This window comes from Anomalospiza imberbis, chromosome 5 (genome assembly GCF_031753505.1).
Source record: "Anomalospiza imberbis isolate Cuckoo-Finch-1a 21T00152 chromosome 5, ASM3175350v1, whole genome shotgun sequence".
NCBI classification, from domain to species: domain Eukaryota; kingdom Metazoa; phylum Chordata; class Aves; order Passeriformes; family Viduidae; genus Anomalospiza; species Anomalospiza imberbis.
In genome coordinates this window covers 18,712,040-18,737,589 of record NC_089685.1, presented here as the reverse complement: position 1 = coordinate 18,737,589, position 25,550 = coordinate 18,712,040, and positions in this window count along the sequence as shown.

Here is a 25,550-nt window from a genome sequence, read left to right as displayed (position 1 = left end):
GATGTTCGGGGGTCATATATTCTTCCTGATTTTCAGTGTGTTGTGGATTTTACCCACAAAAATGAAACCAACAGGTGAGGAACGACTATAGTAGCTCCTCCATAGAGTACAAAGTTCAGGTTGGCAGTGCCACAGAGTCGCAGGAGGAAGAGTTTATCTCTATATAAGTAAGAGAAAGTGAATCAGTGACCCCATTTTACTTGTTTTGATTTAGTGTATGGGTCCTTCTTTACTGGGCTGCTAGAACAAGATGAGTTTCTGTCACCTAACTAAAATCATCTGTTTGAGAACATTGATTGCATTAGTTACTTACTTCAAGGTTTCTTACCCATGACCCTGGTATACTTTAAGAAATACCCTTTTTCCAGTTATAAATTTTTACAACAACAATACTTATCACAAGGAATGTTTCCAAAATTACAAATTTATGCTGAAGGTGCTATAAATGTAATTTATGAACATGTTTAAAATTAAAATAGCTACTTACACTTCAGTTGAATCAGAGGAGAAAGCATGCTTGGGCCTTTTGATTTTGTTTTTGCCATGCACAAGATTAGGGTAGAATCTTAAGTAAGTTGGATTAGTGTCCTTGTGTAGTCTGCAACTAGGATATCTATAAATAACTTTAAGTCTTAGTTTAGTTTGTATTTTATCATGTTCCAGGATTGTGAGAACAGGACCAGAGTGAGAGTGTGAGGTGACCATGAGGTAAACTTTTATATGATGCAAGAAAAATGACCTGGGGATGTTTCTCATGAAACTAACTTCACTTCAAGGCCATTCTATAGTTTTTCTCAGAAAGACGAGAATAGATTATATTCATTTTAATTCCAGTTGACCAGTAGTTTATTCTTGGAGCACATCCTGTCTGAATTTAGAAAATGGAAATAAAGATAAATTCACATACCAAAGAACGGAAGGTATAGTAACAACTGACAGGTATATCAGATTATTCATTTGTCATAACATCAAAAGAGCTTCAGCTGAAAGTAAAGAACAGTGGGAAGTTTAAGGATCATGCACTATTGGGACTGCTTTGGGATGACAGCATGAATGTTTGTTTGCTTGTTCAATGAGTAATGACCTTCAAAATATTACAGGAATGAAGACATGCAAATGTCAAGAGAAAGTCTCTCCTCAGGAGACTGCCAGTATTAAAAATGGTTATTGCTGATTGTCTGAGTTTCAGTGGAGAAAGGAGAAAGACAAGTGTCATCACTAGGTCCTTTGACTTTCTTGGTTTTACTGAAATAATGTTTTGTTTTTTTTAATCAGAACTTGATATTTCTTGAAAAATATTTGCTTCATGCAGGAAGAATTGCCTTGATAACCTGCTAATCTGATTTTGGATTCCAGAGCTCTTTTGCCACCTCAAAAAAGAACAAGAGAAAGGAAACCCCACAAAAATCTAACTATGCAAGTGTTCACTGGGACCTGCAGCACTTCAGATACAGTTCAGACAAACTACACACAAATTAATTTCTCAGAAGTAAAGGTGGCAAGAGTGCAGCATTCTGTATGTTGTATTTTTCAAAAAGTCTATATGAGTGGTAACAAATATAGACCTAAAAGTGACAATTCAGCCTTATCTCATAGAGGATTTTTCTGGTCACTCTTTCCTATGAGTTAGTTTCTGCAACAAAAAATTCGAGAGGGATTTACCAACATCAGAAAAAATACTCTATTAATTTGACAATACAAGAATGCAAGTACTGACTTGATCACAGCATTTTTTAAATGCAAGATGTGAATGGGAAAACTAACTACAATTAAATCAGGGAAGGAGTGACATAAGATTTAGACAAAAAGAAATTTCACTTTATGATAAAAATGTTTTGAGCTTTATTTTTTTCTTGTCTCTGCTGTCCTTTACTTTTAAAATTGCAATTGAAGCAGAGAAACTGTTTTTCAAATTATAGTGTGTGATTCCTAAAACTGGCATATTTCTGTTCATTTGTAATATTTAGAGATCACAAGAAGATAATAGGACTGCTTTATTGATGTTAGACTTTTATGTACGCTTTCTTCCTGGCCTGCTAATAAGTTTTGCCTCTTATGCTTCTTTGGGTACTTAAGTTCAGTGACAATGGTTTGTTGTTGTTGTTGCTGTTGTTGTTGTTGCAGTTACTCAAGGTTATTTCAAGTCCCATGTTGCAATCGGTTTCACAAAGCTTGAAGGTCTGAGTAAAGAGGTCACTTAAATTCAGGGTCAGTATTTTTTCATTTGTACACTCCTGAGTCATTAAGTGGTGAGCTCATAGCCAGTAATTTAAAAAGGAAAAAAAAATTTCTGTTACCTGTCTCTGGCTTAGTGAGTTAGCAAACAGGATTGAGTAAAAATAGGAGAGTAAATAATCTGTAGTACAGACAGCAAAGCTGTATCTGACTGGGAATAGGTCACTTGTACTCTATCACATCTCAGTCACTGTTTGCTGTGCCTTTATTAGAGCAGCAATGGATTATTGCCCCACAGGTAAAGTCAAACAGGCACACAGAACCCCCCATACTCTACCATCCCCACCTAATCACAAACTGCTTCCTTCTTGGAGCAGCAGATCACAAACATAAAACTGGTGTGTGCATGTGTGTGTGTGTGTGTGTGTGTGTGTGGGTGTATCCAAAATCAAACACAGCAAAACAGGAATGCTCTTTAGATGAAACATCTGTAAAGCTGCAAACAGACTTTTATGGACTGAACCAGTCTCTCTGTTGCCTCCCTACCTGCAAGAAAAGTGAAGAGAGAGAAAGAGGAAATAATTACAATATTTGTGGATTCTTTTCATTTGAAAGAAAATTAGCAGAGTCATAAATGACTGGAAACTAGAAAATATGCCCAGTATTTTACATGCTGTGGGTTATCTTCTTGATAGTTTATTTTCAGATATTCATTTAGTGCCTGATTCTGCCTCACTTGGAGCACACTGAGCAGCATTTTAGGGAAAATTATGTCCTTGGGATGGACATTGGCAATTTATTTTGAGATGAAAACTACATTGTGGACACAGCCTGTGCTAAAGGCTCAGTGCAACTAATGAGACTCAGGGACATGACGTTTGTTCTCCCTCCAGAAAATGGGACATGTCTATTATATGAGAGACAGCTGCCTTTCAACGTGCAACAGCTCATTGCACAGATTTCTGTACATAGGTAAATGCAGGTAGGTGTTGGCTGTTCTTCCCTCAGCATACAGGAAGTGCACCTTATTATCAGGATGATGAATAAATTAACTGCCCAATTAACTCTCTTTCACCATCATCTTCCACAGAGTATTCAGTGTTTTCTTCTATCTCTCATATCAATCAAAAATTGTGAATCTTTGCTTTGTAGTTTCAGAATATGACCACAAGTACAGTTCAGATCCTTCCAGTACTAAAGTCTCAGGTATATTTTAAATAAAATATGGTTGTCAGCTTTGTCATAATCTTTTGTGATGACTGCTTTTCAGATCTTCAAGAAGTCCATAAACTGAAACTGAATGAATAGCTTGTCAGTGTAGAAATAATCTGTATCAAGACAGTATAGTAATGATATAAAATAATATTAGTTTTAATTCCTGCATGAAAGTGACCTGGTGGCTCCTAAAAGATGAGCTGTGATTAGACTAATTTTCTTTCAAGTAGATTAAAAATGAGACCTTATAAATATCTAGATAATAAATTCATGCTAAAATTATTAACCTGATTAATTGCTCAGATGGGATAGATTATTCCAATTAAGTCTTCAAATATGTTACAGGAAAAAAATAATATGACACCTCATAAAAACAATATTCTTTTATTGAGTTTTTTTAACATTTCGGGGTTCATAAAAGAGCAATAATTCTATTTTTTGTTTCCAAATAATATATGCAGGTAAAAGGCTACACCCTGTTTCATTTATATGGTCATGTGTGAAACTAACAAACAGTGAGATTAAGGAATTTTGTAATCAAGATATGAGACTGGTACTTCCTGCTATTAAAGGAAAAACCACATATTTTCATCTTCTCCACTTTTTTACAGTTTATGTGTCACACTTCAAGGAATTCAATTTTTTGAACCTGAAAGACAATTGATATGAGATCACTCTTCAAGAAAAGGGTAACTTTACACTTTTGGCAGCTAGTGATACTCCATGTGCACACCCTACCAAGACCAATTGCTAAAAAGTCTTTAATTAGGTATGATATGATAGGTGCTCACTCCCTGGTTCTTCCTCATGACAGGGTCAATACTGAAGGATGAATTTCATTTATTTTATTATTTATATACTGAGAACCTGATAAACGCAAGCTGAACTGTATTTACAATGCCATCTGGGAAAATATTATTATCACTGTACTGGTAAAAAGGTTATTATAGCTGATCAAATTATTGAAGGAAATTCCCTCAAAAACAACTTCCAAGAAAACTCATATTATTTCAGAGACAGTCAATTGACTAAATATATTTATTTATACTTCCTTTCTATAATTTACAAAATCCTTCTGCTGTAATGACTGGAATTAAATGCTGAAAAATGAGGAAAGGCTGAGAGGACAGTGTTTGTTCAGCCTTGTGAAGAGAAGGCTTAGGGAAGATCTTATCACCATGTTCCAATATTTAAAGTGTATCGACAAAGAAGATGGAGATGCTCCTTTTACAAGGAGTCACATGACAAAGGCCAGGGGTAAAGGAGTATAAATTACTCCTGGGGAGATTTCATTTAGGCACAAGAGGAAAATTTTTCACAATGAGAGCAGTCAGTAATTGGATCAATTTCCCCAGAGAAATGGTGGATTCCCCAACACAGAACCGTTTTAAAATTCATCTGGACAAGGTGCTGAACCATCTTTGTTAGATCAGTTTTACCAAGAATGGTTGGACCAGATGATACTTGAGATCTCTTCCAACATGCTATTCTTTGATTCTATGAATGAAAGTCAGTGTGGAAAAAAGCCACCCAAGTTTGTAGACCTTAGTTACAATACAAATATTGAGATGCTGGTGGCCTTTGGCCATTCTACCATCTTGGTAACCAGTCTATCTGCAAATTGGTCATGCTAATAATGTTCTTGTTCTTGCAGTTTGTGTGCTTGGATTTTTTTAAATTGAATGAAATCCAGCATTGCCAGATAACTATGAAAGAGATCTGAATATCACAGAAGAAGGTTTCATTTTTTTTTCCTCTGATACAGCCCCTTAATAAAATTTCTAATTGCATTTCTTTCATTTAAAGTAGGTAGTGCTTATTTCCTAAGGCTGGATAATGCTTTCATCATGATGGGTTTATGAGTAAGCTACTATTCAACATAATGATATCACTGTCCATCTTATGTGTGCTGTTCATTTGAAATTCTTAAACTGCACAGAAAATCTGTCTTAATCTGTTGTAAGTCTAATTTAAAAGAGTTACAAGTCATGCAAAATCAACGGTAAAAAGAAATCACTGTGATTTGGTCGTTAACCACTTTACACCTATAAATGGAGTAAATCCTTACATGAGTGGGTCTATTTTGAGTATGAACAAGTTGCTGTCAGTGTTGGAAAAGGTAACTGCTCTTTTGCTCCTGTTTTCCTCTCAAGGTTTTTTATTCAAATAAATTGAGATGAGTTTAATGCTAGAATCATTAAAAAAAAGGAACAGAATATCAGACATGTAACTATCTGGAGTGGTCATGGCAGTCATTTTTGTGACTTATTCAAGCCACTGATGCTGTACCACAATGCTTGTTGCTACTGAAGAGGAAACAAAACCAATTGTATACAATATATATATTAATATGTACAGTGTGAAGAGAAAACAGATGGCAGGGATGCATAAAACTTTAATGTTCTCCAATCTATTTACTTATTTTAATCAGCTATTATAATCATCACCCACTGTGTGCTTTGTTTGTATGGGGAAGTGCTGGTGTGATTAAGCAGAAGAAAACCCCAAGAAATATGCCAGATCCAAAATCTGGTAATTAGAATCAGAAAGCTACTGTGTGCCACAAAGGATTAGGACAGACCAGAAGACACCATGAAGAGTTAGCATTCACTCAGGACTGCATTCACTCACAACACAGCTGGTGAAATCTGCCAGCACAGATTTTGCAGGTGACACATATGGAGAGATGCTCTATTAGCATGGCCTGTATGGCTCACATTTCTACACCCCTTGAAATGCTAACTCAGTCTTCTTTTCTATATGTAACATGTTTATATCTCAGTTCTTATTCCCTTCATAAAGTACTTAGATGTTTCTAACAAAAACTGCAAGATGTAATCTTCAATATGAATTCTATGGTTAAAATGTGACTTGGATGGAGAAAGTGAGTTTTTTTGGGGTTCTTTTCGACATACTCAAAATCAAATGGGCAATCATAATTCAGATGAAAACATCTGTCTTCTAGTGCTGAAGGTGAAAAAAACCATACTAAAAAATCAAGCCCTTCTGAGATTTAAAATATTTAGTTTTGTACAAACCTTTAAAAGCCCAATATGGACTTAAGAAGTGTGTTTGACAAATATCTTACTCTGGACATGGTCATGATGAAGAGGATAGAGGAAGTCTTCCAGTAGATGATAGGACATAACAAGTGTATATGATATTGTAAATGGCACATTTTTTTTTAGATTTACATGCTTTGCTCTGATTGTCAGTTGTTTTTTATGATGCAGTAAGGATTTTGTTTATCTCAGGCTTGCTCTAGAAAATGTTGTCCGAAAAATCAAAATTTTGCTGGTTGTAGGAAAGACAAGTGCTGCTCTCCAAATAATAATGTTTTCATGACAGATGCCATTTTGTATTCAGTTAAAAAAAAAAGGAGGGAAAATGATGAGGATGAGTTGTTAATATTTTAAAATGCAGCACAGAAACTGGTTTTTATACTAAATATAATTTTCAAACTGATTATATGACACATAATAATAGAAATGTTTAGCAAAAACTCTCTGAGAGGGAGGAAGTGGTACAAAGGAAAAAAACCTGCTGTTAATCTAGTTTTTCAAGGCCCCACAAATTTACTTCCTTGTCCAAAGTAAATAGAAGCTCCTTCTTTCTCTTCAGTAAGTGGAAGGAAATATGCCTGCTAGGGACTTTGACCCAGATTTTGTCCTTCTTGAGTTAGGGAAATCCTAGTCTATAATTAAAAGTGAAGTAGCTAATAAATTATGAAGGAAATAATCTTGCTATAGAAACAATCACCTGAGAAGTGACTGCTGGTCTGCAATCCACTGTGCTGTGGGCTGCAAAATTATCTGATGGGAATGAGGATATGCATCCGGGGAAGGACCAATGACAAAACTAATCTTTGAAAGTCATTCTGGGAGGGATATTCCAATTTTCCTCCTACACAGATTATTTCAGGAACATTGTCTATATCATTATTTCCTCCTCTGTAAAATGGGTAAAATAACAATTGCCTTTGAGAAGTAATTCCAGCTAGTAATAATGTCGACAATAGGTTCAAGATGCCTGTCTAATACAGGTTTTTATTTAAGAAATTAATATTAATCCTTGAACTAGAACAAAGGACTAAAAATCTGTGAAATAACAAGTTAGTGACTGTGGCTGGATCCCTGCTCTTGATGTGGAGTTGACCAAGCTGAGGCACAGTTCTTCACAGCAGAAACTCCCAGCAGCAAAACAGGAGTGAAGAGAAGACTTTGAATTAATTTCCTCTGACAGCCTATATTCATTTTCTAGAATGTGTTCCGTCACCTAAAAGGCATCAAAGAGTTTCTCTTCCCTAAAATTGTAGGATTTAGAAATGGAATGATGATAATGGCTCACTAGGCTGTTGCTGTTATGTAACAGTCTTGTGACTCCTTTTATCTGACTACTTTTTCTTTTTTTTTTTTTTTTTTTAATTGGATAAAGGATAGTATTTTATCCTTTTTATTGTATTTTTATACCAGATTCCATAGAGGGAAAAGATTTAGCACTTCCAGTATATGAAGGTATTTTATCCTCAGATGACTAATGCTGAAGATCGAGGTAGAAATGTCTGTTGGAAAGCAGAAGAGTTTTTCAAACACCATTTCAAGAAGTGAATTTATACTATCAATCACATACAAGTCCTATAAATAAGCTATTTCACTTTTCTGTAATTGCCAGGTATCTGCGTGTTCTTTTATGTTTCAATTATAGCTCATCACATTAACACCTACATTTATGGCAAATTATATTTTAAAGGCTTCTTGTTTATTATTATATTTAAAGTTCATTAAGGATTGAACAGTGTGTGCCCAAGTGGCAGGTCAGCTGAGGTAACTCTTGCGCATCCTATCTTAGCAAATGTAGTTAAAGAATGAACCAGAGAAGATGAAAGTCAAACACAAACATGAGCACTTAGCTTAGCTCATGCATGTCATGAGATGCACACAAACAGATGGGCAGAACCTTCTCAGATAAACTTCAGCAAATATGATGGAGTAGCAGAAATACCAAGCCTGCCCACTGTCAGCTGAATGATGGCAGGTTTGATACAGTACACTAGAAATCATGCATAAGGCTTACAAACCCCTCAGTCAAACAGAAAGAAGAAAATCTTAATGTTTGAGTTATACCATTTGACCATTCCTGACACTAAACAAACCAAACAAGCCTTGGGAAGTGACTGAAGAACATCAGTTTGTTTACGTGAAGATTCCTTGATAAAAAAAATAAAATTCTCTCCTTGCTTGACTTCTTACTTAAGTATCAGGCTGCATGTCTTTGCTTCTGCCAAGTTTATATGTTTAGAAATTTTTGAAAGGTTGAATAACAAAGTTTTTTAATTACATACATTTAAATAAAAACCTAATGCTGACCTGCCATGACAATCAGGCACAGTTTAAAATCAACTCACAGGAAGACAAAGTTATGTTTAGTTTGGAGAGTTTTTACATCTACTTTATATAAACTAACAAAGCTGTTAAGAGCAAATGGAAATGACATGAGAGAAAGAGGTTATATCAGGCAAAGCAGATTTCTTGGTTTTCCTTTCTATTTTAGTCAAAACAAACACATTTAACCATTTAAATACAAGTCTGTTGACATAGATGTAATTGTATCAATCTCAGTTGCATAGAAGGTTTGACTTATGACATCATGAGTATCTTCTTTCTGTTTTCTTTGATTGTATTCTATTAGTTTGCCATGGATCTCTGCCTTTATACTAACCATATGACAAAAACGTAAGATATTTTAAATTTTTAATACTGTATCTTGGCACACAACTTAAGAAATAGAAAAGTTACAACTATGAGCTGCTATAAGTTTCACATAGAGTGCAATATTATTATATTGCAAAGAGGAAAAATCTAAGATGTAAAGCAATGACATGGAAAGACTTATAAAGCATTCAAGAGCTTGTTTTATAATGACAATCAGTACCACGTATCATGGTCTTCTTGGAAAACAAAGGCTTTTGAAACTGAAGCAAGCAGGTTTTTACACACACATTTTATAAGAAATCTAGTCAGCACTGACATATACAAATGAAGTACATGATGCATAATTTAAAGTGTAAAAAATAAGTGCATAAAACAATATGCTTTTACAGTATTCAGCAGGTATATGGTGGATTTATTTGGAGCTGCAGCAGACAATCTCTGATTCATTCAGATCTCTAATGTCAATTTTATGGTAAAGATAGAAGAGAAATCACAAATAAACTTATCCCTATATCTCAGCCTTCATTTTCTATTTTTCATTGAATTGAAGTTCAAAAATTACAAAGTATAGAACAAGCAAGGTGAAGTGAGCTCAGCTTTTGTGGAAAATGATACTGGAGGAAAAGACAGGGACTGGAACTTCACCAGATGGATATTTCTTTGTATTTAATACCCTATTCATCTATCAACTTTTGTTTACACATAATACACAAATATATAGAAACTCATTATCAACACATGAAAAACCCAGTGTTGCATTGCTTTATTAAAACTGCAAAATCATGCATCTGAAGGCAAGGAAATGCTTGAAGAGGGTTACCTGGGAAATATCCATTCCATAGATTTTTGTGAAAGTTTCTGATTTGTACAAATTGTGATGTAATTTTAATTAAATGATTTTTTTTAGGGGACCCCTGTTTCATTCACAGTACAGAGTGGACAATGCTTGCTTAATGAGCAGCTGCTCAATACTGGTTTTGTTTCATTGTTCAGCATGTGTGGTCCCATTTGTTATTTACTAGACACTAACAATCCAGATCCCTACTGAGGACTGTTAATTTCCTCACAGACTTTTCTTTTCTGATTTCACTATCATGTAGGAATACATCACATAAGCCTTCTCAGCACCCTGTGACACCCAGGATGATGTCATTCCCATCAGAGACGGAGATTTGATATGTAAAGGGATTCAAGTCCAGAATTTCTATTGCACGGTCAACTTAAGACAACAGTGGATTCTTTATTTGTAGGTTAAAGCTTTGTATGTTAGCTCTATCTATTCAAATATATCACACACTAACTTTTGCTATAACTGAGGACACCAAATGGTTAACCTAAATTTGGTTTAATTCACTTGAAAATCATTGAACAACATCTTTTTGACTGTGATAGTAAATGTATTTATCTGGGACAGTATTCAGCTTCTATAAATATGAGACAGCTTTCTTTTCCTAACAATCCCTAACAATCTGCCCTTTGCCTAGCAGCTGTAGGACCTTCATGGTGAACAGCTTCCAGTGCCTCTATGTTGTGTGATGATTGAAATACTGAGCTGTGTCCTGGGCAGTTAACATAATGTAATATTCATAGTGGGGAAGGTAAATTCAGATTGCATCAGCAATCTTAGTTCTGATGTGTTGACATCTGTCTACTCAGTTTTATAACCCTTGTAATATTCCTTTACCATACCTTTCATATATGGCTAAAAAGACAAAAATCTTAATGCAGAATCCTCCTGACTCCTTATTACTGTTGCTTCTATGCATTTCAGTAAATCAGTGCTGCTTTAGGATTAACAGATAGCAAAGGCTCTTATCCTTTTTCTACTCTCTATTTTAGTACCCAGTTTAAACCTCCTTGCCTGGCTAACAGAGTGAGACAGAGTAAGCAACAACCCATAGTGGAGCTTGGTACTGGGTGTTATTTTGAGAACCATAAAGATTAGTGCATCTATCCTGTTTGTTTACTGCACTTGCTTCTCTACTGTGCTATGCTCACTGGGTCTCCACTTCTTTGCTGGGAGGTTTCTGCTGGCCCTGGAAGGTTGGTCACAAAGCTGTGCCTGTTCATGCTGTGCAGCTGCTCGTAGCTACTGGTCCCTCATGCTACCTGCCAGGGTCCCTGGGCATTTCCCAGCAGATATCATATTTCCAGAATCTTCTCTGACTTGCAAGAGGTTTCTTCCTGTCAGGTTCCTCACTTTTCCTTTTTTAGGCCCTCTTTTATTTTCTGTGGCAACTTCTGAGAAATCCTCCTTTTTGGCATTCAATACCTTCTCTCAGGAGTTCATTTTTCCCTCCTAAATAATGTATGCACTGAAGCACAGTATGTGGTCTTCTCCCTAACTGGTGAATGCATCTTATATCTTTAATTAGTATCAGAATTCAGGAGGTACTTTTCTTGTTTAGTCTAGGTGTTACCAAAATTTATGACCAGCTGGTAGTGGTGGCATCCAGGAGGTAACAGATTTCCACTTTAGATTTCAGAAGTTCAGTCCAGCATTCATCCCCATACAGACGTAGTCAATTGTGTGCCACCAGTTGGTATTCAAAATTTAAGGTGCTATTAAGCTTCTTGTTTGCAGGCTTCATGCTCAAACAAGCTTACTTTCTGTTTCTCATTCTCCATAGCCAAAGGATGACCATGGGAAAAAGACAAGCCTGTCTGGAAAGTCTGAGGTCAGACCATGGGGAAGATCTGTCCTAAAATGAATTATTCTGATTACATGGCATATTTGAAACAAGTTCATTCTTAAAACTGTGAGAAACTTCCCCATTACTTAGCGATGCTGAAGTCAGAGATGTGATTTTCCCAAAACCTAAAAGTTTCTTCCTGGCACTTATGGACCACAGTTTTTCACACAATTTTAATTTGCCTTTTGCAAGTGATGTCAAGTCACATTTCCAAATAAAACACATTTCTTTCATTTGCCATGGCACTTATTCTTCCTCTTTACAGTAATGACCATTTATTAGTTTGGGGGTTGTTGGATTAACCCTCTCACCACCCACTGGTCAATATAAATGTTTTCCTTAACTTCATTTCCTCAAGAATTTCAATCAAACTGTGTGGTGATGAGAATGTTAATGGCAATTAAATTTCCCTTTGGTTTATGTCTTCAGCTCCAATTTAAATTTCAAGATGTCAGGCACAAACTTTATGCTGAAAAATATGAATATCATCTATGCAGCAGTCTAGCATGTTGCCATTATAATTTTAATGGATAGGGTATAGATAGGTATGTGCTATGAATAGGTATGTGCTATTCTAGGGATGGAAATTTTTGCCTAAAGAAGCAGAACTCAGTCACAGATTTTAGAGATTTCTAGGAGAAATAAGACCAGGAGAAATAAGACTTGGCTAAGTCATTGTTTCAGTTAAATTCAATTCACTCAAAAATAGTGTAAAATATTTCTATTTCCTGTCTAAATTACACCATGGTACCATTTCTGGAAAGAGAGCAGCTCAGCATGCATACTATTGAGCCTATATATAATTAACAAAATGCCTTTTGTACTGCATTTTTCAGTAATTCTAAAAAGTTTATTTGAATGTCCAGACATTATCAGGCTCTAGAATATCCTACTACAAGTAAAAGAAATGATAAATTTTCTGGAGTTTGTATGGATGTTTGCACCATGGACCCTGATATGAAAAAATATCTGGTTCAATTGCATGCTGAGAGTTTTTATAGGCATGGTCAAAGATTATTTCATGACACAACAAAGACAAAAACATATCATTTATATCACTACAGTGTCTCTATATCCACCACAGTTTTAAACACAAATTTGGACCTGATTACAAGGACTACATATTGATCACTAGCATGGCAATATTGAATTCAGATATGCTAACATGTTGTCATGGTTTGACCCACAAGAGCCTCTTGCTAACTCCTCTGCTGCAGTTGGACCTAGTAGACAAAATCTAACTCAAGGGTTCTTGAGTTGAGATAAGAGCTGGGAGAGAGATTGCTCACTAAATACCATCGGGGCAGAAGAGGCTCAGCTTAGAGATAGAAAGAAAATTTATCACTAACAAAGTCAGAGCAGGGTAATGAGAAGTAAAATACGACCTTAAGTATATCAGGGAGCAGTACAATGGGTTGAGCATGAATTGTACATTGTACATGTAACAGTCCAAAAGCTTACTACACAATTTTGGATTAGTTATTTCTAGGCCTGTTTCCATTAAAAGATTGAAAGCACTTTGTTTTTGTGGAATCTAAGTCTGAATTAACTATTTTGTAGGCTCCTCCCCTAGTTCTTAGCCCACTTGCTGCTGAACTGGTTTTATATATGCCTTCTTTCTTTTCCCAAGGGTACATCCTTTTCTACAAAAGAATGGTTGGTAGGTTGTTTTGCTTTATTTTGAACCTGGCAGTTCACTGTCAATTACTGAAATCCACAATCACATATTTGGATCCCTGATTCCTTAAACATAATGTACCAAGAAGGATTTTATTTTTAGGGAGAATAAAGACAATAACACCTGGAGACAGAGGTGTGTCTTTTGTCCCACAATCCACTGATTGTGGGACAAAGCTGAGAGTAAACATTGTATAAAGTTGTTACAGAGACCAAAGCAAAGACTGTAATAATGGGTCAAAGATACAATGACATTTCCCTGAAAGACTCCATGGTTCAAGAACTTTCTAAGACATACATCTGTATGTTTAATAGCCCTTGATTGATTTTGTTTTCTTGACTATGTACTGGATAAAATTGTTCTTGTTCATGGAAGGATTTAAAATTTAGTCTCAAAACAGTATCTTAACAGGAAGGCTTAGGGTACTTAATTTTTCTCTGAAGGGCTGTTTATGTATTTTACAATAATTTTCCATTAGATGAAGCAAAGTAGAAGCCCAGGAGGGTATGGATGCTTTTCACTTAAATGAAAACTCAGATACACAATCATCTTCCCTTCAGTGCTCTTCTTCTGGTCTCCAGAATGTCTAATAATTTTCTTCACAGTAGCTTGAGAGAAAGAATAGGAAATATTTGCTCTAGGTATAACAGTGCTATATTATGGTGCAATTATGAGATTCTTGGTTTGAACTTGTCAGCCTACGGTCTTTGAATCTGTCTTTAACAGTGTGAATTAGTGTTTAGATGAGTATGCATAGGTACATATATGCATATATATGCATATGTAAAACATAGGTACTACACTCTAATCCCAGATATCTATCAATTTGAATAAGATCAAGCAGCCTTACCAATCTTACTATAAATTATTTTTCTTAGCATATTTCCCAGGTCAAATCCAGGCCAGTTTCTCACTTTTTCATAGTATGTCTCAGTTTTGTAGTCAGTCATTTAACAGTATACAGGTTAGATCCAAACTGACAGTCCTGGCAGCTGGAAACAAAGATAGAACCAGTAGCAACAAACTGAGTGATTTCAATGATTGCTTTTAAGAGTTTTTTAAATCATTAAAAAAATTTATCAAGATGAAGGGGAGAGCACTCAGTTAATGCAAAATAAATTCAGTATTGACGATATTATAATACACTGTTGACATTCTAATATTTGTTGTCATACATTGAAATTAAGTGTGTTTAAATTGATGGTATAATTTTCTCTACTCCAAAAAAAGAGTATGTCTTTTGATATACTGAAGATGTTGTTGCAAGCCCTTGAGCCTTTTGTTGCCTTCAAACCCAGTTAAAAGAAAATAAACTTTCTAGGAAACGGAACCATTTGAAAAGTGTTAATCTATTTTAAGCCTCAGGTTATTTGAAAAATCACAGATATACCACGTGTCTGCAGAGCTAAGAATGAAACTAGAACAGTTCTGAGAATCCCATTTTGTGTACTGCTGTCAAAAACAGTCGAAAACACAAAAGTGCATATTAGCTATAAAGCACAACTTGTCTTGTTTTCTTACTTTCAGGCCAATACTTTCATAAATGAAACATGCTTCATGTCAGCAGGAAATTGTTCATCTTTTTATGGCTAATAAATATAGGAAAACACCGTGGTAATTAGAATTTGCAAATGTAAATTTGACAGATACATATGCATAGAAACATGTGCATACACGTGTGAAGAAATGCTCAGGTGAAATATTACAGTAAGAACTCTTGCAACATTAAAGGTTCTTATTAATGTCAGCGCGATGCTGATGGTCAAACATAGGAGCAGATTGCCAGAGAGGCTGTGAAGTTTTCTGTGCAGATATCCAGATCCTGCCTGGACAAGACCATGACTGAACTGATCTAGTAGGTTTTGAGTGGGGAGTAGGAGTAGATTATCTCTATGGGTAAATTACAGCCTAAATATTCTATGATGCTACTGTTCATTAAAATTATCACTGAATTAAGGTTGCTAATATTTTTCAAGATAAGTTAGAAAATGCATTTTTCTGAATCTTTTCTTACAGAAATGATAAAAATATCTGCCTAGAAGGATGTTACATGTTTTCAGTCAAATGTCAAACCATAATACTGCTGGGTGAAAGTGAAAATAGAATCTTTTATATTTTCCTTATTTTCATGTTCCATTCTTTATTGCATGACAATTTTCCTTTCCTGAGAGCCACATGGCAACAGTGTCTCTTTGGAAATGAACCTCTTTGATAAGACTGGTTGTAAGGAAAGATAAAATGAGAAGACAGTCCTAAGGAGATACTGGTAACTATCAATGCAGAAAAAAAGTATTGTGGAGGGTTTCTTTCCTCATTCCCCTAAGAAAATGTTGATTTCGGCTGAAAACAATATTTTTTAAGAAATACAAAATTCAACTTCTTAGGTAATGCAAACCAAAACCCTCAAAGAGTTCAAACTATTTTTCTAATTTATTAGATTTTTTTGGTCAGTCCTATATTATTGTCACCTGGTGTTCTTGAATGTATTTTCTTACATTACATCAAAAAAGAGAGTATACTGGAGCATACATTTTTTCATAAAATTATAATATTATTATTCTATTGCCCCACAGCTCTATAAATGTAATTTTCTCCTTTCTTTTCCAGATCTCTTTCTGTCAGGGGAGAATTCTTCCTTTGGCTGATAATTAAGAATACAATCTTTCATGTCTTTCTTCTTGGGTAGCAATGAGATGCAACTCCACAGCTGCCATCCAAGAGCAAACTAGCAGTCCTGTCATTTAAAATTTTTCCCCTAGCTGAGATATTTTCAATGACTTTAATACATTTCTGATATTGATCTTAAATAAATGCTGCCTTGATCTCTTATCTCTTTGGACAGTATTAAACAAAGTTCCTCCTTTTTGGAGGTGGAATGAATGAAGATGTGATCTAAAAATATCAAACAAAAGGACCCCACCTAATTTTGTAACAGCCTTAATGTATCACTTCAACCCATTTAGTCACTGTAATAATTTTTTTGTCATGTTTATGGAAAATTATGACATAGTTAATAAAATTTTTACTTGAGCAGTTCTGTGTCAGGTAGTATGTAGTGATAACCAAGTCCAATGTGTTTTTAAACTTTAGAAATTGAATCAACATGTTGTCACAGTAAATCAGGAAATTACATTCAAAATACATCTTTGGTTCTTGGCCAGAGGTGGTGATTTGTGGGGAATAAATATTTTCAATCTATTTCAGTAATTTTGGACTACAGAACCCCCAATTTCTGAATAAAAAAAATAGCATATCTTGAAAGGAAAAATTATAGTGCCAGATAATTTTCTTGAAATAGCATTACTTAGGTAAAAAAAGGAGAAATTACCAGGGAGTAGACCTACGTATGAAGCATCAGACACAGAGTAAGTCATCCTAATTTTTACCATGTCTGAAACCTGATTATTACTTTTTAACAAAGCCTAAATGTGGCAAACTGGAGATGGACAAGCTCAGCTGAGATTAATGGTGCACTAAAACTTGTCAAATTATTCATTATGTCTTGTCACGACACAGGAAGGGCAGTGAGTGCAGAACCAGGAAAAAAAAGAACAGCTTCATGGCTATTTTTTTTTCTTTCTTTTTAGACCCTTGAGCACTAAGACATGTTGCTATCAGAAGATGTGCCTGGGTACTTAATGTCAGACTGGACATACCTAGACTCCACCTCACTCTTGCCCAGCTGTCTAGGCTCTTCTGTGACAGCAGCAAATCTCCCTGTGTTAAAGACATTTGGAAGCATTTTCATTGAGTGCAATGATTTTAAGGCGGCCAATTGAAGAAATTTGATGTAAAAACCTATAAAAATCAACAATGAAAGAAATTAGTACTTCATTGACCATTAACAGATATGTAGTTTGGTTTGCCTTAAATTGTTAACTGAAGACTATAGCAGGTGTCAAAAATGGGCTACTAGAATAAATAAATGTCCACACTAAGATATTTCAGAGATTAAAAATACCCAAAAATTCTGTAAATACATAGTGCTTAATCTGTCTTCAGACTGCTCTTAGGCAAAGCTAAGAAAAAAAACATTTATAAGAGTTACTGTGTTTCTATCACCAAGCCCAGCTGCTAATTTATAACAGATTGTTTTCACCATGGAACAAGTACATGAACATGAAATATTTAATTTTGCTCTCTAAAAGAAATGTGTAGAAAAATTTAAAAATCTGCAAATCAATTTCATACTCAGTCTCTGAAAAGACCTTTGTTACTGCCTGGAAATCACTTACATCTGAAACAAAATGGGTATCCTTGATTCTGTTGTTATATTCTACACAATTTAGTATTTTTTGTAAGTTGGAGGAGCTTCAAAAGTTTGGAGATTTAGGTCAGTTGAATACTTAAATAGGAATGTTTTTCCCTGATTTTAATCAAAATGTTTTGATCTATAAAACTAGGTTGAACTATCGCAAAAACTGCTTATGGGGGAATTTATGATGCTTCTATTTCTGTTTAGCTGGAAAAGTTACAATAAGAGGTGCAGAGAGTAAGTGCAGAATTTTGGCTTGATGGAAGAGAGGAGATGGAAAACTGTCATGCCTGTAAATAGTTTAACTTCTTATTCTCTCTGTGTGTCTTTCCCGTTAAAATTGCTTTTCTCTATATTCATAAGGTCTTCAACTAAAGCCACACATTCTCTAAAACAGTTAAAACAGATAAAACAATTATCCTGTCATAGAAATCTCTGTAGATCCCATACAGCTGTGTAGAGGACAGACAATGGACCATGCCCAGGAAATGATGGTACTAATTGTTATGACAGATACCAAAACAAATGCTAACTTTTATCACAATTGTGTAAGAGAATTTGCTGCAAGAACAGAAGAGATAGACAGCCTTATCCTTATCTGGCTCTAGCATAACATTATTCTTTTCTCCCATCTTGTGAAAAAAGCTAAATATCTGGAAGCTAACAAGATTCCTAATGAAATGTGTCATTTTCTCTTCTGCAAAAATCCTAATCCTAGAAAACAATTTAAATGAGATTATTTATCAGAGGGGCCTCTGATTACAGTGGAAAAGTAGAGCAGCTGTCTGTTGTGGAAAAACTATGCTTTTTGCACATCATGTTTTCATGTGATCACATGGATCAGAAGGTGATTGATCTGGCTAAAATGTTTTAAGTGAGGATTGCAGTGATTTTACAGAAATAATGGAAATAATCTTCATTATATAGCACTATTCACTTCATTAATTTCAGACAGTTTTGCAGCTAAATGTACAATAGACAGCACTACTGAAATGTGATTACCAGTGAGGTGGAAATCTCAGCCATTCCAAATGTAACACAATGGTGGAAACTCAGAATGTTTCAGCTGAAGGACATTTCAGAGTTCTGGAAAAAAAATTCAAGAAGAAGACAGTATTAAAACAGACCAAATCAGACCCTGGGTTTAGAGACTCTTCTGAAAGAACTACTCATAATAAGTGCTTTCCTTTCAGGCTAACAGATTAAGAAGGATCTGTCCTGAGTCATGTGCTTATTTTTGTAATCTGTGACTCCTGATATTTTGAACCCATTGCCATGAAAAATCACTAATGGTTTGGCAGAGCAGTACATTATAAGCAATTTTCTGCCAGTGAGCCAGTTTTTTTATAGTTACTCTACATATTTATGCAGTTCTGAATGTAAATAGCTGAAATGATCTGTAATCAGCTTGCATATTCAACTCCTGGCTGCTTTTCTCCTGTCACACAGAAACATTATTTCTGTGGATAAAATTAATGCAAAAGTTATTTTAAAATGAGGGTTTTTTTTAATGTGGGGCATCTGAGGAAACCATGCAACAAACCACACAGCACACACCCTTGAATGTCATTTTTTGTCAGTAAGTTTGTTACATTATTGGCAGATAGATAATTCCATTAAGACAATGAGACAGTGGAGCTTGTCCTGTGAAAGTAATCTTAGATTTGGTACAGTTAATATAGTGTCAGAATCATAGAATCATAAAGCTCATTTGACTCTGTGATGTAGCTTTAATTGTTGCAGATTCAGCTCAATTTAAGCTAGCTCCACACAGAAAGAATGGTTCTTCATATTTCCAGAAATGCTGGAGCTCAAGCATAGATACCTGAAAAAACTTGAAGACAGGGTTAAAAAAAATATTTACCCTTGAAGGGAATTTGCCAGAAACCTGGTAAATGGAAAAACCTTTCCAAATGGACAAACCATTTCTCTCTCTCCAGTGAGAACTTAGCGCAGTGCTGCTGCAAGGGACTTAGCTGCGGTTCTGACTGGAGCCTGGCAGGACCTTGTTGTAGCAATATTTGCACTAATTTTGCAAATTGTGTTCTACCTCCCTAGATAACAGAGAGCTGATTACAATCTACTAAACAGGATTTAGAGTTTTTCTGTCTCAAATCTTCGAGTCCCTTATGCTTTCAGATAAATAGAAAGTGCGTCTTAGAGGGTTATTTTCCATTTCATCTTCCAAGTTCAGTGGTTTTATACTGAAAACAATGAAATGCTTCAGAAGAATACTACATTATTAGAAATGAATGAGTGAGCATTTCAGAATTGCAGCAGCTCATATTCTGTTATGCTAAATTAGCACTTTCAACTGCTTGATTTTACCCTACTGATATTGATTAAACTCACTATGTGCTCATATATTAAAAATAAGGGATTTTTTTAAAGAATTCATCTTGCTTTAATTACAACCTACTTTATATTACACAGAGAATACTGTTCCAAAGTACTGCTTTCAGTTCACATTTGATATATTGAAATTAATTAATGTCTATCATTTTAAATGACTAACAAAGAAACAAAGCTGAATTTGATAGTTTAAATTATTGTATGACCAGGTATGAGAGAATGAGATAATTATTGTCTTGCATGGCATATCCAGTCCTAATTTTGCAAATCATCTTAATTCACATAGACTATGTTGACTTTTGCTTAGTAGAATAAGAAATTAGATTCCTTTTTCTTTTCCTTTCTATAACTTGCTCTCTTTAAAGTAAATCCTTCCAGGAAAGAATTTAAACATGAACTTTAAACCCAGTTACTTCAGAGCTTTAATTTTTAAAGGTGATTAAGTAAAATTAAAATCCAGAATTAGAGCCCACTTCAATCTAATATTTCACTCAAAATCAGAGAAGAACTTTATTTCTTCTATTGATAGTGTATAAAAAAAGGCAATGCAAAGTCCAGCTAGATCTTTTTGGATACCTTAACTAGTAAAGCTAAGTTAGTCTGGTTATTAAATTGTGATCACAAGAACTGGTTTGAGACCTCTGCCCAGCCCTACCTTTGCCAATCACATGTGAGAAAGTTTTGTGGTTCACTCTCTCATTAGATGACTAAAAACTGCGATGTCCCTGTATTCTCCCAATGAAAACCAAAACCAAAGCAAAGCTAAAATATTGTCTGAAGTATATCTTGAAATTTTGCAGAAATTTGAGGAAAGTAATAATTTTTTTAAATATTCAATTGTATCCATTTCCTGCCAGTAAATAACCAATGAAAAAGACCTGACATTCAGGAGAATAAAAAATAGAAACTCCCTCCCCCCCTGAAAGAAACCCCAAACAAAAGAAACCCCAAAAAACAAACAAACAGCAGCAAGCATATGAACAAAAGCAATCAACCCCAACCAAGAAAGAAGAACAAAAAAAAACCCAAAAACAAACACAAAAAACCAAGCAAAACATAGGGACAAACTGAAGCAAATGACTTACGCTGTCTGGCATCACCCTTTAGAGACCAAGAGCCTACTATCTAGGTTTTGGGAAATTAAATTAAACATGTCAAGCAAGCAATACAGGTCTTGGTCAAAGTCAATATAGAGAAAATCACTCTATAAAGTCAATATCACAGGCTCCTATATGATGGCAAAGAATAGAGAAGAACTCAAATAAATATCAAACCAAAAGATCAGATTAAAAGGTAAAGAGACATACACAAAAATTTAAACAAATAGATTTATCATGAATTAGCTACTTTAGGGAGAATCTGAATGTGCTGATATGTGTGAGGTTAAAACTCAAAATGTAATAGGCACACAAAGCTGATTTTTCATTAAAAAGATAGCAGTAATAAAAAAGTGACTTTTAAGCTAGAGAAAGTCAAAGATTGGCATGCAAATAAGAAACCTTTTTTTTTTTGCTTACCTAAAAACACTTCAGATATTTGATTCTCAGAAGTAATAAAAGAAAAAAAAAAAGACAAAAACATCTCTATAAATGACATGCTGCTCTCAGGATATATTTTAGATAAAGTAATAACAAACAAATAAATCTACATGCCAGCAGCTAGTCTGAAAAAAAGGTAAATATCCAGGAACTGTGGATATCCCCTTTGAATTTTATAGGATGTGTAAAGTCCCTTGGGGGGACCTTTAATTCTGATATACTTTGCTACATGACCTGATCTTAGGATGATTTTACTTGGCCAATCATCTGTGAATCATAAATAAAAAATAGAAAGACACTACAACCAAATTAAATTCCACATTCTCTGTCTTAGACACAGTTCAAAGTAGATTCACAAAGGATGAAATATTTTGTAATATTCACAAGATTTGCTTATGGTGTCAGATAAATAATAAATAATTTTCAATGCTTTCACTAAATTTAAGTGTACTTGAATAGGACAGAAGTTCCTTTTTTTTGTCCTATTCCATATAGAACCCACATTTCCTCCTCCCTTCCAGGTACTTGAATGGCTTATTTGCCTTTATTTACAGCTAAAAACAGCTGCTTAAATCAATAGTGTTGAATCTCTCTTGTTTGAATTGCAGAGAAGCATGTCCATCATCTCTTTTGCTGTTCTCTGTGGCAGTGACCACAGAACATTTTGTAAAGAGGATAGAACTCCGTGAATCCATCATAGAGATCTGACATGGAATAACGGAGCAGAAAAAAAGATTATAAAGTGATGGTGCTGTGTTATTTTTATCTAACCTGAACAGTTGCTTAAAATAAATACATAAAGCAATCTGTGATTTTAGGAAAGTGTCTGGCTACATAGTAAACAATGCCTGATAGAAAGCGACAGTTAAATCTGCCTTACTCAAAGAAGTAAGAGAACACTTGGATTTGATAACATATTCAAGAATTAAAATTTTATGAATTCAAGATTTCAGTGAAAAAGAAATACCAAAACACTGATATATTTAATAAACAAACAACATCTGAAGTGCCGAGGAGAAATGATATTCCTTAGCATGTGTTTTTGTTTGTGAAGGAGCCAGTCATTTTTAAGTGAAGATTTCATCAAGTTGTCCTTTTTATTTCAATTTTATCTAATAATCCACTTATATAGAGTGGATTATTAGATAAAATTAATTCCTTAATTCCTTTGTGCACAGCTAGGAACCTGACAGCCCTTCAAACCATACATTGATACCTATTTCTCAACATTTATGTTTTCCAATGCATGAAATATCTTGGAATTAAAGCCTTCAAACATTCTTCAAATGTTTGAATTTCAAAAAGAATGGAAAGTAAGTATTGAAAACCCTTTGAAAGTCTACCACTGGTATGTTACCAATAGCTAGCACTTAAAAGAGGGTAATTAAGAACCCTTAAAGTACTTAACTTTCAGTTGCTTAGAATACAAATAACTGCAGCAAGTAGGTTACATTTTTGGTAAGTGCATACACATTAATGGCTTTTCCTTGTTTACTGATATTTCTTAGATCTTCCAGAGGTATTGTAGACCTAGTTGAAAAACATGAATAATAAGATGGTGGTAACGTAAAATCACAAATTTTGTTTAAAAAATCATTTTGAAAAGAAATATGCAGACTAATGTAAGAGAAACACATAATTTCTAGGTTTGCCTTCCCCTTTTTCTGTAAATTATTTGTTTGATTTTTTTTTTGGTATGTTATTTACTATTTTTTTTCATCTATTTGTTCCTACCAGATTTTATCAGTTTTCACATCTGTGTTCACTTTGTCTAATTCACGGTGCAAAGGTGGATCTTAACACAAAAGAGGATGTGAAGAGTAAGACAAACTCCAAAATGTACAGAACCACACAAGAAGAAAACCAAAATCCCATATCTTTAATATGGGTTTTGACTGCATAGGATACCCACACTCTGTTCTCTGTATAACTTTTAAACTTTCTGAGGGCCTCACCAATACTTCAACCTGAGCTGAAATTCATGTACCTGCAATGACTAAGCTAGGTCCACAATAGAAAGAAGTTTTTTTTTTCATTTAGCACTTGCTGGAAGTTGGATCTGAAGCTGCTGTGCTTCCATGAACCCACCTCTAATAGTGATTTCTTTATTTGCATTGCACTGGATACCAAGTAATTTACAGATGAGAGGTGTTTGAAGAAACTAACTAACCTCTCTCCTACAAAAACAGCTTTCTGGCTGAGAAACTAGTAGCTGATCATATAAGACCTTTTTTTTGTACTTTCAAAGAATGATCGGATCAGCAAGAACAGAACAGGAATTCTTCTCTTCAATATGAGTATTACCCATCTTTTAACGGTCAAAATTAACAATTACCCCTAAAGAAAAAGAAAAAAGCTAGAAGTGATTTTTTTTTTTTTGTTGCTGCACTTCAAGCATATTGAACAAAAATCTCAGTTCAGGAGGAGAGATGCTCACAAAGCCTGTATGTGTCTCCTTGTCTCTCTGAACTGGTTAGTGGACAAGAATATTTATGGCTGAAAATTGATTAATTCATGTCTCAGTTCAATCTTTTCTGTTGAAGATTAGTGAACCTGAGCTCCATATTCAGGCTACTCAGGTGAACACTAACATCCTGTGTATTTTGGCTTTGTGAGTACCCCTGTAGCTAAACCTGAGGCTCTTAGATTTTTTTATGGCACTCAAATATTTTCATTAAGAATTATGGGGACTGTAGAAACCATGTGAGCCTCAAAGCCTCATTGTAAGTCAAATGATAGTAGGACACACCAGGTGTTGCAAGATGATAAGTGAATGCCTGTTAGTCAGGGAAGACAATAGTGCAAGGTTGCTTAAGGTGTTGCCCTGTCATGTTAGCATGACAAACCAGTTGTACAATGTTTCTGCTTGAACTACATGAAGGTATGATGCTACATTTTTCACACAACAGTCAGTATGCAGTATTTTGTGTCCATTGCACTGTGCCCACACACTTGAATAAATCTTAATATTTCATATCCTTTCACTGTAAATGCTCTTGTTCTGATAATTCATATGGAGATACTGGGGGTGGAAAATACCTTTCAGAAACTACACGATGGGCAGTCTTTTGTATATTTGGATTTCACAGTGTTTAGAAGAAATATTCAGTTTATTTTGTATGGACAGATGTATCAATTAATCCTTAATTGACCCCTATATAAAAGAGAAATGGTTTGGCAGGTTTCTTTTAAAAATCTTCTCAGCAAGATGTTAGACTTCCAACAGTTAGCCCTGAAATATGTCAATTCTGCAATCTTGTCACAGAGACCCTTTTTGACTTCATCAGAAATAAAATGATAGGTTAAATTTTCTGTGTGAAATTTTCAGTCTTTTAATCAGAAAGTACATAATATCTCTTTTCTTCTTTTGATAGTCAACATTTGTAAACTTATTTGTAACTTTGAAGTGTGTTTTGAACTGATACCATGACAGCTGTTTCTAGAAATGGAAAACATTTCTGGTAAATAAAAAAACATTTAGAACCAAATGCATACAGTAGACTATTGAATCAAGAAGTGTGTTTTCAGCTTCTAAGTTTCTCCACTTATGAACTTAGTGCTGCAACTTGATAGACTTTGAGTTGTGGTCTCTGTGTGATGAAGTTATGATTCCAGAATGCCTACATAAAATTAATGCTAAGTAATTATCCAAAACCTAGCTAGATCTTTGGCAAGGGACAGTAAACAAGAGTGATTATGTTAAATGAGTCATTTCCGGCAGCAGTCGACAGCGTGTTTGTACTAATCAAAGATGAGGCAGAAAAGAAAGCCACATCAACCATTATGTAGATTGCTATTAGTCATAATTCACCAGGCATTTTATATCATGTGTATTGTTGCACTTCTCTGCCTAATATCAAGTCAAAAGTGTAATTTCACACTACTTGTTGGAATACTAGATTTTTTTTTCTCTTCCTTTTTAGCATTTGGAGA